The sequence below is a fragment of the Phasianus colchicus genome, chromosome 7 (genome assembly GCF_987193195.1).
Source record: "Phasianus colchicus chromosome 7, bPhaCol1.hap1.1, whole genome shotgun sequence".
Taxonomy (NCBI): Eukaryota; Metazoa; Chordata; class Aves; order Galliformes; family Phasianidae; genus Phasianus; species Phasianus colchicus.
The window spans coordinates 4,428,493-4,445,641 of NC_143442.1; the positions used below are offsets into that span (position 1 = coordinate 4,428,493).

At 38.5% G+C, this 17,149-nt stretch overlaps 1 long non-coding RNA gene across 1 annotated transcript; it reads left to right on the top strand.

The window, feature by feature from the left end:
• The first annotated feature begins 30 nt into the window (after positions 1–30).
• Positions 31–16,603, top strand: LOC116227295 (uncharacterized). The gene is made up of 3 exons (XR_004166537.2): positions 31–114; positions 11,241–11,304; positions 16,342–16,603. It is a non-coding gene; the product is annotated as an uncharacterized LOC116227295 (long non-coding RNA).
• Positions 16,604–17,149: the final 546 nt, after the last annotated feature.

A 17,149-nucleotide genomic window follows, 5' to 3' on the forward strand; every position in this document is an offset into this window, starting at 1 on the left:
AACTTACTGATGTCAGTATGACATCAGAATGGAGAAGAAGAGGCTTTAGTATGGAGGAGACTTGTGGAAGATCTTCTCATTCTCTACAACTACTTGAGTGGAGATTGTAGCAAGGTGAGGGTTGGCCTCTTTTCCCAGATAACTAACACTAGGATGGGAGGTGATAGCCTTACATTGCACCAGAGGAGGTTCAGGTTGGGTAGTAGGAATTTTTTTCTCTGAAAGAGTGCATTGGTACAGGCTGCCCAGGGGGGTGATGGAGTCACTGTCACTGGAGGGGTTCAAGAACCATGGAGTTGTGGGACATGGACAGTGGGTATGGTGGGGGTGGGCTGGGGTTGGGCTTGGGGATCTTAGTGTTCTTTTCCAACTTTAAAGATTCTATGATTCTATGAGGATCATAGCCTTTCAGAACTAGTGGGACACTCATATTTTCTTTCTAAATCAAGATGTATAATTTATGGATGTCTTCTGGAAATTAGAACATTTTATGTAGATCTGTCCCAATTATTTGACAATCTGCATTGTTCAAATTTCATCCCTTCTTCATACCAGCTGAAATTGATATGGAAATTGAAATGCACTTTAAGATGGTTTCACATGTCTCCTGGGAGTTTGGTAAAAGTGGAGTTTCCTTGCATTTAGCATTTTAACCCCCTGTTGTATTTCCCTGCAGCCATCTCAGTGTCTAGCAGGGAGAAGCTCGACATGTTTTGTGCCTGGAGATTGTGGTGCCTGGCATACATCCAAATTACTAATACTGCCATAACAGCTTTAAATTAAGCCCTGCTATGTACACTCTTTAATCACTGAGTGTTTCTTTCAGCTAGTCACTGTCTCAGCCCTAATTTAGACTATTCTGTTTTGGGGATTGTACTTCAGTATGAACGATAATGTGGGGAAGAGTGAGCAATGCTGATTGAAAAAGAAGAGGGCAGGAAGCTCAAGGCAACTGCTCACAATAGGGAATAGAGCCCATGGCAATGATTGTGATGCTGTGTGAGAAGCATTTGATGACACTAAAGAGAATGGAGAAGGAACTGTCATTTTTATGGTTTTCATATTGATTTCTAGAGTGTTTGCAGATCACTGTGACTCCTTTCATAGCATAGCTTACACGTAACAGCTTTATTCCAATCATTGAGAAAATTATTTTATAAATAATCTCTTAGAAAGTAAAAATCCAGCTTCGTTGAAAGCCTGAAAGCTATTTATTACACAATGGATTTTTGACAGTCTCATTGGAGCCTACTCTTAAAAAATCTACAGGGAAATCAGTCCCTGCATTGTTGTTCTTATTACATGGCTACTTGGACAAAAGGTTCAATACTGCTGAATAAAAGAGGTTTTTCAGATTAAAAACCAAAATCTCAAATTTTAAAAGCACATTCAGCTATTGCTGTCATTTCTGAGGGACCTTACAGAATAAAAAACTTCCCATTCAGTCTCTGTGACTGAGAAAGAGAAACTGTTTGTTCTTCTATTCACCCTAAAGATAACACTATGTTCAAATGGACTTGACAAGCTCGGCTCCATCAGCAGACACTGAAGGAATGCAATGTCACTGCTAACTTTGTTTGTGTTTTGAGCTGGTATAGCTATTTCTGTTATGGAAATGTACCTCTCAAGCCTTAAAGTTTTATATTCTTCTGTACAGAATAGAGTGAATTTAATAGTATTGTCTGCTTCCTGACATGTCGACTTGAGAAACAAAGCAGGATCCTACCTTTTAGACTATGACGTGCAAAACACATGAAATGAGAAGCTGAAAATCTCCATAAGTAGCATCATTCTGTGAGCTTTATAGGAGTCTTAAGCACGAAGCAAATTGGTTTATCGTGACTGATGAAAGCATTTAAATATAGAGTATTTCAATTTTTAAAAACATCAAAAATCAAACAACTGAAAAGCAACCCTTGAAGAACATGCTGGCACTTGAATTTTTTAGTTATGCTCCAGACAAGAGATTTTTTCTCTACTTTTGAAGGAAACTTCTCTAGTAACCTTTTCTTATTTTGCAAAAAAGAATTGCATCACACTGTGTTTCATCTGGCATAGCTCTTCAATCTCTTCAATAATTTCTGCTGCCACAAAATGTCTTCATGTAACATAGCAACAGTTTCTGTAACTGTGCAGATTTAAAATCATCAAAAACATTGCACTTGGTCTAAATCACATGGATCTCTTTCCTGTTCTATACACTGTATTTAGTATAGGTAAGGTATTTGCAAATAGCTATCTCCCCAAAGCAAAAGTCAAGAAGAATAAAAAAAAAAAATAGGACTGGATGCTACATCCGATGCTTGAAGTCCCTCTGATGTATCTGAGACACAGTAGGAAGGAAAAAGCTTCTTATTTGAGGGGAGAATATCATTTCTTTTTCAGTGCTTAGTAGCAACACGTGAAAGACCAGAATAACCGGATAGCAACAAATAAGATGGAAATGCTAAAGTAAGAAAAGACCTTTTGATTATAGAATATGTCCTTTTTCATGCAATGCACCGAACTTCAGGATAAATTTCAAACTGAAGTTCAAGGTTATGTTGCCAACAGGGTGTGGACAAACTGATTGTGTTTAGAGAATGTTCTGAGGAGTACCAGAACCTGGAACATACTTATTCATGAGCAGTACCTTACATGTCAAATCTTACATTAAGATTAAATAAACAACTGCAGTAAGGCTTTAAGGATGTTAGAACAGTTACATATTTAGGTAAGTAGAGATGTAGGATTAACTTGTTAGCATTCTTTTATTACTTTTCTCTAAAACTATTTCAATTAGATCAAGTAGGCTTCAAAGTTATGACTGCAGGGATTCTTTCATCCGAGCAGATGCTCCACAGTGAGAGGAGGGGAAAGTAACAGCTGCAAAGTGGAATGAGCCCCTTTGTGGAATGATGCACTGAAGAGGTCAAATTGATTCAAAATCAGAGTTTTTGCAACATAAAGTGAAGGCCACACTGGTCTGAAAACACCAAAGACTGTTATTAAAACATTAAAAAATTGAACAAAGAAACAAAAAACAACTTTGTATTCTGCAGCTGAATTATATACCTGAAATCTAGAAAGAACACTCTTGCATGTAGGTGCTTTGAATTTACAAATAATGTCCAGGCAATTGATTTCATTATAGCCATGGTTTCTTGCAAACAGTTCCTGACAATATTAGAACTGATAGTAAGACTTCCAACTATTGGAGGTCACAAGAATTTAAGGGCATTTTCCAGTGCTCCTCCCAGAGCACCGCTTTTACAAGGAGTAATTATGCAGAGTGAAAGCTGATGGATCGTTCAGATATCAGGGAAGCCTTCACGTCTTTTCACTAGATGTAAAGTATAATCAGAATTTTACAGAAGTACTTCTGAATGTCACTTATACAGTCTTCTTGGCAGCTTCTTAGAATCCATTTCCTGTCATACCCAGAGGTACAAGGAGGCAGAACTGTAAAAATGCTGCATTCCTTTGCCTCGTTTTTCTTGAGCAGGGAAAGCTGCTGACAAGAAATAGAGGATCGGATGGACATCAGATGTGCAACACTGTGGGAACTTCTGTAAATCTGTAAACTGGCTGCCTGTTTTTTTTTTATTTTATTTTATTTTTATTTTATTTTATTTTTTTTTTTCACAGTACTCATAGTGCCAGGTTGTCTATTATCTCAACTTTTGTTTTGTAATGACAACATATTTAGGCAGCAGTATCACTGTATTGCCATGTTTATTGATGGATAATTTCACATCACCAGCATCCCTTGCCAAACACCTTGCACATGCTGCACCTAACACCTGGAATGTGTGATTTACAGCATCCACCTATCCTGAAAAGAGGATTTGGATAGCAATTTGAGACTCACAATGGTTGACAGTGGAGGGTGGCTGCGTGTCACTGTGCCAATGGCAACTGCAGATCAGGGCAGGGGAAGAGCACAGCATCAAACCACTCAATTATTTTTATGGACATTCTACACTCCTGGCCAAACCATGGAGAAGGCTGTGGCCAGTCACCAACTCAATATCACTACCAGACCTTTAATTAAAGTCTATCACTTCTGAATGCTGATATTGCACTGTTAATTTAATGCTCCTAGATGCTGGACTATTGTCATGGACATTGCAGATCTCCTGTGCCAGATCATAAAGAGATTGGCAGTGCAGTGCATAGCAGTATTGATAACCTTACACCTGTAAAGCTGTCAAACTGTTGGTAATGTACACATTATTGTCTTGTAAAACAGGAAAAGAGAAAAGTTTATCAACGTGAAACAGTTGTACCTACTTGAACACCCTTGATTGAAAGGGCAAATCCATATTGTCAAGGTGTTCATTAACCTTAGACTTTTTTCTTGAATCAACAAAAGCATTTATGCTTCTCATACTTCCTTCCAACTGCCACTCTGGGAGATTCAGCTTCTTGCTTGCTTCTCTTCCCTCTTCTGTTTCTTACTGGGAACTTGTACATGGTGAAACAGGCTCTTTCTTTTCAGAATAGACATATGCATCACTTGGGGATTGTTCCAGGAGGTCTGTATGCATACCAAGCAACCTCACAACCAAACTTGAAAGTTTTTTTCTTTGCTCTACATTTAACAGTACTGTGTTTTATGTTTCTGAAAGACCACAGGAGAAAGTGTTGCCCAGAGAACAAAAAAAGCAGGCAGACAGTGCTACACACCATAACCAGCTACAGAAGGCACTCTGAAATGGTGAAATAATTCCAGGATTTTTTAATTTTTTTCCTATTTTGATGACATGACTTCAATAGCAAGAATATCTTTGAAAATACTTTTAGCTTTGATTTTGTTAAGAGTTGAATTAATGTGATGATGACTGCTAGCTGGAGCTGTTTTCTCAGGACATCTTTTGCATAAGAACAAAAAAAGAGTTGTTATATTTTACATATATATATAAATTATAGCAGATGTAAATTATGGGTAAAACCATGAACAACACAACTCAGGATAAACTGAATTGTTGCACAGTATTTCAAGACATTTATTGAGTAGAAACAGCCCAAACAGTTTGCCTTTGGTGATTAATTAGCCCAGTAAGGGCTTGCAAAGTTTGTGACTGAATGATGGAGTTCTGAAGGTTTTGCTCAATCATCTGCATGATGTGGTTGGGCTGTGATATTATGGAAGCAAATGCAGTCTGAAACAGCTGTCTGCCTGCACATCCTATACATAACGCAAACTTCATGAGCTCTTTTCCATGATTACTCACTTCTATCTGAGTCTGCCAAATTGCCCCTCCTGTTCCTTTTCCAGTCGTAGTCCTTTTTTAAGATGAATTCTGCTGTTCCCTCAATCTTCTTATGTAACCTGCTTGGTCAAAGGCTTGGCAGTTTCCAACAGATAAGGTTGCTTTTGCAGATAGATTTTCAGTAACAATCTAGTCAGAAAGAAGTATAACCAGTTGTTGTCCAAATATTTGTATACATGCCAGCAGTGATAATGTTTTTGTAACAAATTTGGATGCACTTTCTAAAACTGACTTGAGATTCTCTTCACAATGGCAAGATGTTTTCCAAAGTGCTACTGCTTTGTACCAGACTGCTGCACTGGTTGTTTATGGCTTTTGGGTAAGCAGAGAATGTGAGCGTGAGAAAGAAAGCTTAATAGGTAATATAAATGGTGACAAGTTATATTTAACCTAGGAAATGTTATTAACACCAAGGCAAAGAACATAGAGATTTTGGCAGCTGACAGTCAAGCTACGCAATGCTTTTACCATACATAAGGCAATTTATTTATATTCTTGTAGCTCCAAGCAGGTCTTCAGTAGGACATAACTATCTCTTATGCTTGCTATCTGTACAGCTGTGAATTTCATCAAGCTCTGATGTAGTACTCCTGAATTTAAAGGAAGACCTCACAGAACAGCAAAGAGCCAGGCTGTATCTAGAAATTCATCAAAAGCAACTTCTCTCCACTTCAGGTGCCTATGTCTACTTCTTGTGGCTTCTTGTGACACAGAGCATCCTAACCTCCTCCCACCCTAAAGGAAGGGTGTTTTCTTTTAAAGGAACATTTTAACTTTTCTTCATTGTCATCAAGGTGTATGAATAACATAGGCAACTCATCCAGCCTTGGATTTTCCAGGCTCACACACAGATATGATGAGAAATACTGTCTCAAGTCAGTAAGACTCAGAAAGATTCAATGTCAACATGCATCCTTGCTTCCAGAATTAGCTGAGTACAATCAAAACTCTTTTCAGTTATAATTCCTGAATTAGATTTCTTTTCCATGCTGTTTCTTCAGTAATGTTTATTAGAAAGAACTGAAAATATTTTCTTTGATGGATGTTTACATGTGCCAACATAACAAAATAAAATTTATTACTTTCAGAGCAGCACTCATACGCTGAAACAAGCTCTTGCACCTGCTATTGCATTTAGAGATAGAGAGCATCAGTTTCCACTGTTCCACTGCCAAAAGTCAAAGCAGAAGAAAAAGGGCAACACTGTTAGTATAATTTTTTTCAACAAACGGAAGAAAAGGAACCCATCATGGGAGAGAAATGATTCCCATTCTGTGAGAGATAAGAAGATCACAGCTGCAGAGTGCAAAAGAATTTAATTGACCTGTTGTTTGTTTAAAAAGGAAAAAAAAAGCTTTCTCTAGAAGTGCTTTAAAAATGCATACACAGCACACACATACACAGAAGGTTAATAGAAAGGCTAAAGAAGTTCAGCTGCAAGCAACTGCTGGAAGTTATACCACTGGGGCCATTATCTCTCTGTACGACAGTGGATGCATCATGGTTGTCTCACTGCATGTCAAGGAGCTTCTGAATGTCTGGAAAAAAATATCAGAAATCCCTGTTAATTACAGCTGAGAATGGGAGAAATAAATCAGTGCGAAATAAAAGGAGGGAGGTAATCAATGAGGAGGGAGGATCCTGCTGGTAGGATGCAATTAGACTTCAAGGAAAAGGACACAGTGAGCTTGATCATATGATAGCTCTGTGGCTATCATGAAATATTTTGCCTCACTTGCTGTGAGGACACAAAAGTGGTAATTGTGTCCATCTTGTTGTCAAGGCTTTAAAATGACAGAAAGTTGACACAGATATTAGTTGTAAATTTAAAAAATAACAACAAAGCCACAAATCAGAATTGAGAATCACAGCATCTTTCCACTTGTCATTGGAAATGAGGGAAAATGCTGTAACAAACCGATTGCACTAGACGACTTGGTCTCAATAATTAACTCTGAAGCACAGAAGTAACAGCAGCATTATCTAGGAAGGTCTTATATAGCAAAGCCAGGAAGAAGTGTGGACAAAGGCTTCTACTTAGTTAGCTCAGCAGTAGCTGGAAGTGTTTTTGATCAAAAGTGAAAGAATGAGAAAATACATTAAATGGAGACTATCTGACAAGGCAGGAGTAGAAAAGCATGTGATATTTCTTTTTGTTAGAAAACCACCAAATAACCAGTAAGCTGACGTGGATGCCCACCTTTGTGGCTGCCATGATGGGAGAGCCTTTATGCCATAGAATGAGGGATGGACCACTCTGCAAGCCTGGGTGGAACATTTCTTACCCAATTCACATCCTATTATGTTAATTCACATTCTTAATATTGAATTATTTTCTAGGTCTGGCAGAGGTCAGGACACCATGATGGTAATGCCTGTCAAAAGTGTATTACATGTGGTAGTCTCAAGAGCTTGTAACTAGTTTTCAGCTTAGATCACAGTTAACAATTATACTAAGCACAACATTTTTTGTAGTAATAAATTGTATTAATCTGGTTTTCAGCTTCCATCAACCCAGTATGCCTTCTGGATTACTCTTCTCATAAGCTCTCTGTCTCTCTATTATTTTTCTTTTTTGGGCGTGTCAAAATCCTTCAACCTATTATGACAAATGCCACCAAAAGACAGACCTGAGAGGTCACAGACTGGTCTAGGGCAGGATATTGCAGAAGAAGCTGTAAATTACTAATATGCTGACTGCCTTCCCCACCTTCACCGTTGGGGCTCTAAGGATATATTGCTGCCATTGAGGAAGTCACCTCTGAAGTGTAGAAACATCCACGGCAGAGTTCTTCCCGTGGGATATTTTCTCAGAGATTTGTCTTTGTGTTGCTTTCTAGCAGAGGACTGACAGCAGCTGATTCTGCTTTTGTACTTGAAATTAACATGTTGAGTAAATGAAAAAATGTCATACCTAAATTAATTCCTCATCTGTAACTGTGGAGATAATAGCAGCTTCTTCACAGGGGTTCTGTATGTCCCAGTTGAAGATTTGGCACTCTCTGAGCCATCTTCTCTCACTCTCCTTGGCTGGCACAAGGAGGTCAATCTCAGCAAGATCTCAGAGATGTTCTTTAAAATTGTGACCTAAAGCTCATGGCACATCCTCCAAATTTCTATCCATTAGCCCTGTAGAGCTTGAGTTTTACTCTGATACAGGCATCAGTGAAATGCAACATGTGCTGCATGATCATTTAAGAGGATTTTTTGATGTGCTCTAAACCATAGACCGTCACCAGAGAGCAGAGCTCAGTGCTGTGCCTCTGCTCCCTGTTTGGAGCCATGGGCCTCCATGAGGCTTCCCCTCAGCTCCCTCTGCTCTGGATCAAACAAACTGAAGGACATCAGATGCTCCTTGTATGTATTCCCATCCAGAACCTTCCCCGACTTTGTAGCCCTCCTTGAGAACTCTCCAATAGTTTTATGTCCTTTTCTACTGTGCCAAACTGCACCCAGTTCTTGAGGTAATGCTGCACCCATGCACTGAAAAGTGGGACGACCACTTTTCTCAACTGGCTGGTAATGCTGTGCTGAATGCACTTCAGGATATGATCAACCTCCCTGACTATGTGGCCAAAAAAGGGAATGGATACTGCTAGATAATACCTGTGGTTGGCCAGTATGGAAAAGGTGCAATCTGTAACCCTGAAGCTGGGACCCACACTCAGCACTCAGCCTGTGCTGTCTGTGATGTTACATTCGTAGCACTGTCAGTCTTTATGCAACTGTGAATATGATTTGAAACATTTCTTTTCCTCCTTCTTCCTGTAGGATTCAAGCTGATGTGAATTTGGATATGCTTTTTTTTTTTTTTTTCTCTCTCTCTTTTTATGTTTAGGTTCTTCCTTCTCTGCATGAAATTGGACATCTGTTGACAGCTGGGTGAAATTTCTTTGACAGGAAATTTTTTGTCAGGATGGGGAAATAATCAAATTTGGCAGCCATGGAATATTTTAACAAGTTTGCATTGGTTTCTCTAAGGAGCTTGTCTTGCACAAATTTCATAAAAAAGCAGTCATATTTGTGTTGTACTTTGTAATGTAAAAATTATATCCTGGCATCGTGATGAGCGCTATTATTGTGTCATGGAAATGCACATGGCCATAGTATATCTAATGGAGAGGAGTCTCAAAGACATGAAATTTAGTTTAGTTTTGTTTTGTTTTTTAAAAGAACAAAACCCTCATCTCTTACTGTTTTCATCTCCTCAAAGAAAAAAAAAAAGAAAAAAAGAGAATGCTTTCATAAGAAAATTGTAATGTCAAATTCCCTATTGTTAGTCAATCAGAAAAGCTGATTTACAAACATCCTTCTTATTGAGGGATACTGGCTTTGCTGTACTTCTCCATTCTAGATCACAATACCAGTAGGATATGCAGAGATGCTTTGGTGTAAAACCAGCCAAAGGTAGGGAAGAATCAGACTCCTGTCCCTGAGGAGCATCTGATATCATGCATTTGCCTGTGGCAATAGTTTACTTTTCAGGTCACCTTTCTACAAAATGTTCTTTCAATAAGTTTATGCTGTTTTCCAAGTGTTTGGAATATATTTGCAGCAGTTCAGGTAAGTCAGGACTCTCAAAGAACAAGTGACACCCACACAATCTCTGAACATCCCACTTTAAATATTCTTTTCTTCTGCCCAATTGCATATTTATGCGTACTTTAAACTGGATATATTTATCCCTGCACTTAGGGCATTTTTCAAAACTGAAAATTAAAGCTAGTTTCATGGCATACAGTCTGAGCATGAACTATGAGAGTGGTAGCAGCAGGAGAACATGTCCTGCTGTCCTGACTTTCTTTCCCACAGGGTACCAGCCAGAGCCCCTGCACAGTGGATGTTCCTTTGCTGCAAGGCTTCTCCTCCCCACAAACACCATACCACCCCACAGGCATGAAAATCTTGAAAGCAAAAAAAAATAAAAATGATTACAAACTCATTAGGCAATCCCTGAGTGCAAGTGCTGTGACCAACTGTTCAGTACTTACACTGCCATAAATTTCCCCAAATGGTAAAGCAGCATTTTAGCAGGCATGCATTTAGCCTGGGTCAGGGTCATTAGGGAAGGATTTTGTCCTGTTTTAATTCACGTGGCAGAAACAGAGGTTGTATATTTTGGAGCTGCTTCATTTTTACTTTTAAGAGATGGTCTCAAGCCAAAGGCCTGGATCTGAACTTGAGCTCTGAATCCAGGCTTGCATCATTCTATTGAAATCAGAGTTGTACTATGAAAGCATCCCTCTAACAGTCAAGCAATGGAGCATGGGAAATGTTTCTTTTGGATTCGAATTTCTAACTTCCGAATACTTTATTTCTGATCCAGTAAAGTTATACAGTATCAGTACACAGATCAACAATTCAGTCTCTCACTTCTATTTTTATATGTTGCTCTGTGAAGAAAAGGAAGCCTAGTATATTCACAGCAGCAATTACTATTAAACATGCTACATATATAATTGATAGTGATGACAACTGAGTAAATTAATTCTGGATTTTATTTTTCTTGGAGGGGTTGTAGTGTTTCATCCAAAATTGATTGGTTGCCTTGCCTTGATTTTATTGCGTGGCATTGAACTCACTGGCATTGAACCTACTGCACCTGCGTCTTTCAGAGAATGAGTAATGCAACCTCCACAAAGTGTCATAAGAAGGAAATGGCAATCTGCACAGGGAAACAGGGTTATTGATGTCAGTCCTGTAGTAGACTAAACAAGCAAGATACAATGCTCTCTGTCTCTCTGATGAACCTCCCACTACAAGAACATGTTGGCCATCACTGATATTTTCTCAAAGGAACATTCAAATGAAGGTCTTGACTTCCTACAAGAAACTGTACGTAACAAAAAAGTTTGGGTGCTATTCTACTGTAATTAGTAGCAGGACACATGAAAATATTTTTTGCAAAACTCCATGGGATTACTGAGGTTAACACAAAGGTAGCTGAATGTACGCTTATTCGTTTTTTTTTCCTCTGTGTTGCAGTTCTTCTCAGCTGTTTCAGGAGTTGCTGTTTCTCCCTGGGTGCCAGAGGGATGGGCAAAATAAGGTGAACAATGAGAGAAATCAGTGCAATGTCTATCGCTCCTGTGATTGCTCCTTGTGTGACAGGTGACAGAAAGCCAACTCTTAAGCTAATGCTTGGAAAGAAGGGATGAGTTCAATGTAATTCCATTCAAAGTGCACCCACTGGTAACAAAATAGGAGAATTAAACATTGTTGAAAGACCTAGAGGAGACATGATTTCCTTTCTGAATACAACATGGAGCTCAAATATGGGGAGGAAGAAGTGATGTTTAACTTAAAGACAGCATTGGCACAGGAATAAAATAAATGGAGTAAAGTATTCATAAATCAGTAGAACTCAAAATTTGAAGATTTTTAACCATTCAAGAGTAAAGTTAACAAAACAGATTTAGGTTGATATATCAGCAGAATCTCATTCCTAGAGATGACTCCACAGTACTTATCTGAGATTTTTTTGCATTCCTCTCAGAAAAGAAAATGAAAAAATTCACTCATATAAATGCTCTTGTGAATTGCTAGAGCTCTAACCTTCTAGCTACTGGGCTTTTCTGGAGGCTAGAGGAATACAAGGGGGATGAGCCACAGAGAGATGTAGCAGTCTCAATCCTGCCACGTATTGTCATATTCCCATCTACCTCTGTCAACAAACATAACATCTTACATAAATTGCCAGGGATATTTTCTTTAATAAGACTTTTTTTTTTTCTTTTAAAATTAGGCACACACACATATAGATATATATACTGGTAGTACTCAGCTAAGATATTGCATATGCTTCAAGCCATTGAAAATTCTTAGTTTCCAAAGTTACAGGAGTTGTAATCGTTATTATAACAGGAAAAAAAAAAAAATCATATTAAAAAAACCTCCACACTGTCAAACCTTTAGAAATAAGTTTACGAAGATTTCTGGAGGTCTCTAACAGACAATGGGGAACACAGCTTTGGCAGAGCTCACATCAGAAGAAAGGCAGAGCGCGCGTCGCTCAAACGAGCAAGCTACTCTGTGCCACATGCACATGGCAGTGACTGGCACCAAGGGACAGCAGCAGGCTAAGCAAGCCATTATTCCACTGAATTTCAACTACCTTTTTGCTCTGAGACAAAGATTGTAAGCATATGTTTAGAACCTTTTCCTGCTGTCTTTTCTCAGAAGGTGATAGCACAGTGCCGCTCTGGATGGATCCTCGGTGGTCTGTATTTAGAACAATAGGCTGGAGGCAGACAGAGCACTTAATGCAGGCAGATGCCCTGAGAGCTTCACGTGGAGCTCGGCAAGGGACAGAGGAAGGATAAAAAGCTGTGGAAAAATTCATTCCTGTTCAATCCACTTACTGTGCCTTAATTATTGTACAAAACTGGCATCATACTGTAAATCAAGGCAAGAGAATCATCTGTGTTGCACAGCTAGTCTGAGTACTGTCTGATGCACATCCTACACTTATTTGCTTTTCATATTTTACACATTTTTAATTAAAAATATAACTTCTGTTATTTTCTATTAGATTTTTTTTTTTCTCTGACATTGTGAACAGATTGAAATGTAAGGGAGGAAAAGTAGTATGCATCTTGAGGTGAGTGGAAGGTGTCTATAACAAGGTATTATAACAGGAATAAGCTTCAGACAGGTGTACCATCCCTAAAAAGTCAGTGAGAGTAGAAAAAACGACGGAACAAATTAGGCTCTATAAATTAAATTGTAGAGAAACTCCGACTAGGCATCTTGAATGTCTGATGAAATAAGAGATCACTAAAAGATTGCTCTTGCTTATGTCAACGGAATCCCTTCAAAAACAAATGCCTGTCCTGTGCTGGTACGATGATATATCTATTTCTCCATTACTAACTTTTACCTTTTTGCATGGCATCTCTGTCAAACACTGAATACAGCATCTTTACTCATTACCTTATAAATCTACAGTAGTGACCTAGAAGTCATAAAATTGCCAGTGTATATTTATAGAGTAAGTGTTTTTCATCACGGATTTTTCTACTGTATCTTTTAGAGGTAGTAGACTGGTATCTATTGAAATGCAGAAACAGTTTGTATAAATAGATGTTTATTTTCTTGTTATTTAAATATATGAGAGTGTTCTATATGTGTGGCTTCTGATACTTACATGCAAATTTCTTTTCAAAAGGATGACTAAGGCAATTTAAACTGCACGTAAAGAAAACATTTCCTCACTGAGGCTTGCATGCCAAATTTCAGCTGAGAAAATTTTAATACAGAGCCCTTAGACTTACAAACCTCTCAGAAACAATATTTATAATGAAAATTTTGACAGCACCTTCAGTATAGCAGTGAAAATAACACCACCATAATGAAAAAGAAATGATGATAAACAGAATATATTATAAAGAAGGGTCTAGCAATTTCATAGCCTTTGCTTTTGTCAGCAAGCTGGCGACAGGCACTGAAATACTAAACAAGCCTTAGCTTTTAAATAAGAACAGGCTGAGCAACAAAAGGTCTTCTATAAAGGAGATTAAGAAAATATAATAACATCCTTAGTGCATAAAGTATTATTTTCATTAGAAATCATAATTTACAAATTAACATCAAGAGCACTTAGAATTGAAGAGGTGAAAAATGTGGCTATCCATCATTTTGGTAGCATATTTTCTTCCAAAAGACATTCTTGTTACATTTCCAGGCAGGTTTGTTAATGCCTTTTGTTTAAATATTCATGCGTGGGCTTTTCAGTCTGGCTGCTGTGAAGAGATAGAGACTGTGAGCTCACCACCAAACCTGCTCTGAGATGCAGTCCACAGCACAACGAGATGATGGGGGTAGGCAGGTACACTGTCCTCCTGCACATTGGGTCCCACTGACTGCACACGTGGGAACATTCACACGTCTACATGCATCCATACAGACTTGGCACACACTAGGTTCTGCATAACAAATATAAGAAGAATCCTCTTTCGCTGATTTCTAACCATATTTTTGCATTAGAGCTTCCAAAGGTGGCAGCAAAAGATTAGTTTCAGCAGTGGCGTGCTGGGTGGCCAGGGAAGGAGATGTTCTTTTACCTGAGGTGACACCATACAATCATAGAATCATCTAGATTATTGGAAAAGACCTTCAAGGTTCCTAGGCACAACCATCAACCTGCCCTACTGAGTCTTTCACTCAACTGCGTCCCTTAGTGTGATGTTCACGTGACTCTCCCTTCACCAGCTTCATTGCTCTTATAAAATAGACTTTCTCTTCGAAGAATAACATTAACCTTTCACTAGAACACAGTCTATCTTGTACCTCAGTAACTACAATGCTTTTCTCTATCACATTGGCAATATATATAGTGACCATAGAAGCCATCTTTACATCATTCTATTAATTTCTTTCTGTGGAGCTTCCAATTTGCTCTTTGTCCTTCAGTTTCTCTTTTTGAGTTTCATGCATGTTTAATATGGCATGGGATAACTACGGACTTGACCTTCATCCTCTCAGTCCTTGTAACATTAGCAAGTCACTTCAAACATGTAAAAGCTGCATCATCTGCTCAGCCCCCAAACAATGACACTGGGTCAAGGTCACATCTAGACTTGGAAGGATCACAGCCACATAGGAAACAGAAACAATCACCTGTACCTTCTGAATACTTACATATGTCCTGTCCCCATGACACTGGGACCCAATTGGGTCAAATGTACAGAAATCTTGCAGTAAACCAGATGATCAGCAAATATTGTGCCTTTAAGTTTTATGTTATCTGCTAACTCAGTCATTCAACGACAAACACACCCCCTGATCACGACGGTATACCTCAGAAAAAGACATGTTCTTCTCACTTTGCTAGCTGACAGCTTCATTTGGCATTTACTTCATTAACCACACATTATGTCCCTTCACTATTTTTTATTAAGATGTAATACTTGTTGGACTCAGGCAACCTGGACATATGTTTTATCAGTATGAAAAGGTTTCTTCTCTGTGAATGCTGTAGATGATGCCACCATGCTGCCATTTTGCCAATTTCTAGCTCTTCTCAAGTAAAATATTGCAAGTTTTCTGTGCTCAGGATATCTATTGTGCAAAAGTATCACAAATATCAATGCAGATAGAGCCCAGCCCATGCTCTTGTCATCAGGATTTTTGATTTCTGCAATACCTTTCTCTTTGCATTATCAATCACCCAGCAGAAATTTGCTCTTAATCCTCTGTCTTGCTCACAGCACTCCTCCTTCTTCTGCTCCTGTATCAAAGATAAACTTCTTGCTTCCTCCTCCAATGTCATGCTGTATCCCAGCCTCCAACTGGATCATCCTGCTCAACTCCATTTTTAAAATGTTCATTTTTCACATTGGCACTTTCATGCTTTCTCCCATACTTTCACTCCCTCTTTGCAGGAAAACCCCATAAACATAAGAAAAAATTACTACTCCTCCTCCAGAATGTCCCTCAGACCTCTCCTTTCTTGAAATGACTTTGTTTTTCATTGTCTGTAGGTACACCAAGATGTACTACATACCAAGTTAATCAATATTATCCCATTGCTTTTTCATATTCTCCCATTCAGTTTTATTTATTTCTATATTCTAGCCTGTCTTACACTGAGATTAGAAAATCATCTATTAGTCTTGCATGCTCACCTTATTTAGATGGCTGCCCACCCCTATGACGAGGCCTCATAGGCAATATAGTGACACGAAAAATAAAGAGTTATAGGTACATAAAGATGTCTGCGAATCGGAAGCATTCTCCTACAGGGAGTAGAGTGGAAATTTACCGGTGAACATTAAATCTCAACTGTTCTTTGATTTTAGAAAGATGATGCGCACAGACTTGGATGGAGACATACTGGTGAGCAGCATGTGGTTTCTCATTAAGTACAGAGATATACTTTGAGTTATAGGCATGCCTTGGCTCATTTTTTACAGCAGAGAAGTATAGATCCTCACTAGGATTTTCCTCTAGGTAAATATGCCTGCCTCTGTGAGCCCAGCATTTTGCAGCCTGCCCCCAACAAGGGGTCATGCTTTAGTGCTTATTTCCGGAGGCAGACAGTGAAGCAAATTCTGACAATGCTTTTTTTTTTCCTCCTTTTCTTCAGGACAAGAATTTCCTGCTTCAATGGTACACACACTGCAGCATATGTACCAGAATACGCAGGAACAAGTGATACAAGACTCCCCGCCTTTTACCAATCACTGTCCGCAAACATTATAATGAAAAATTCTAGCCATTTTCCCATCTCAGAGCATTCTTCATGATAGCTAGCATAAGAGAGAGATTACGGAGACAGTGGATGCATCAGTCTAATATTTTTAAGAGACAAACTTTGCAAAATGTTATTGATTAAAATGCTCTTGATGAAATGATGAGGATATCACTTCTTTTTTACCTAAAGGACAAAAAAAAATGGTAAGTTCCGATATCTTTCAGTACTTTTTTTTTACATGGACAGATGATAGAATGCCAAAGAAAATCATACAAACAAAACCTTCATCAGTCTGTCCTGGAGGCCAGCCAGAGACTAGACGATTTGGACATGACCACGATGGGCCGGATGTGTGAGTGGGCATGAAGAAATGCTTCCAGACTTTGTAAAACTGCAGTAGACAGTCTGTCCCTTTTAAAAATGTGCTTATTTTTTTTTATTCAGAGGAAAAACAAAGCCAAACATATTTACTAAGTTCCTTTGAAGCTAAAGTCTTGAGAAGAAAAGGAAGAAAAGTTTTTTTTCTATAATGTTACTATCCAATTCAGTCATAATCTTATGGCACAAAAAGTACACCACATAAGAATCTGTTTTTTAAGAGCTGCCAGGATTTTTAACCTCTTCTCAAAATACATAAAAGACCTCCTAAATGTATTGCCTTAGCACACTGCAAATCTATTCCGTTAGCAGTTGTATCAGA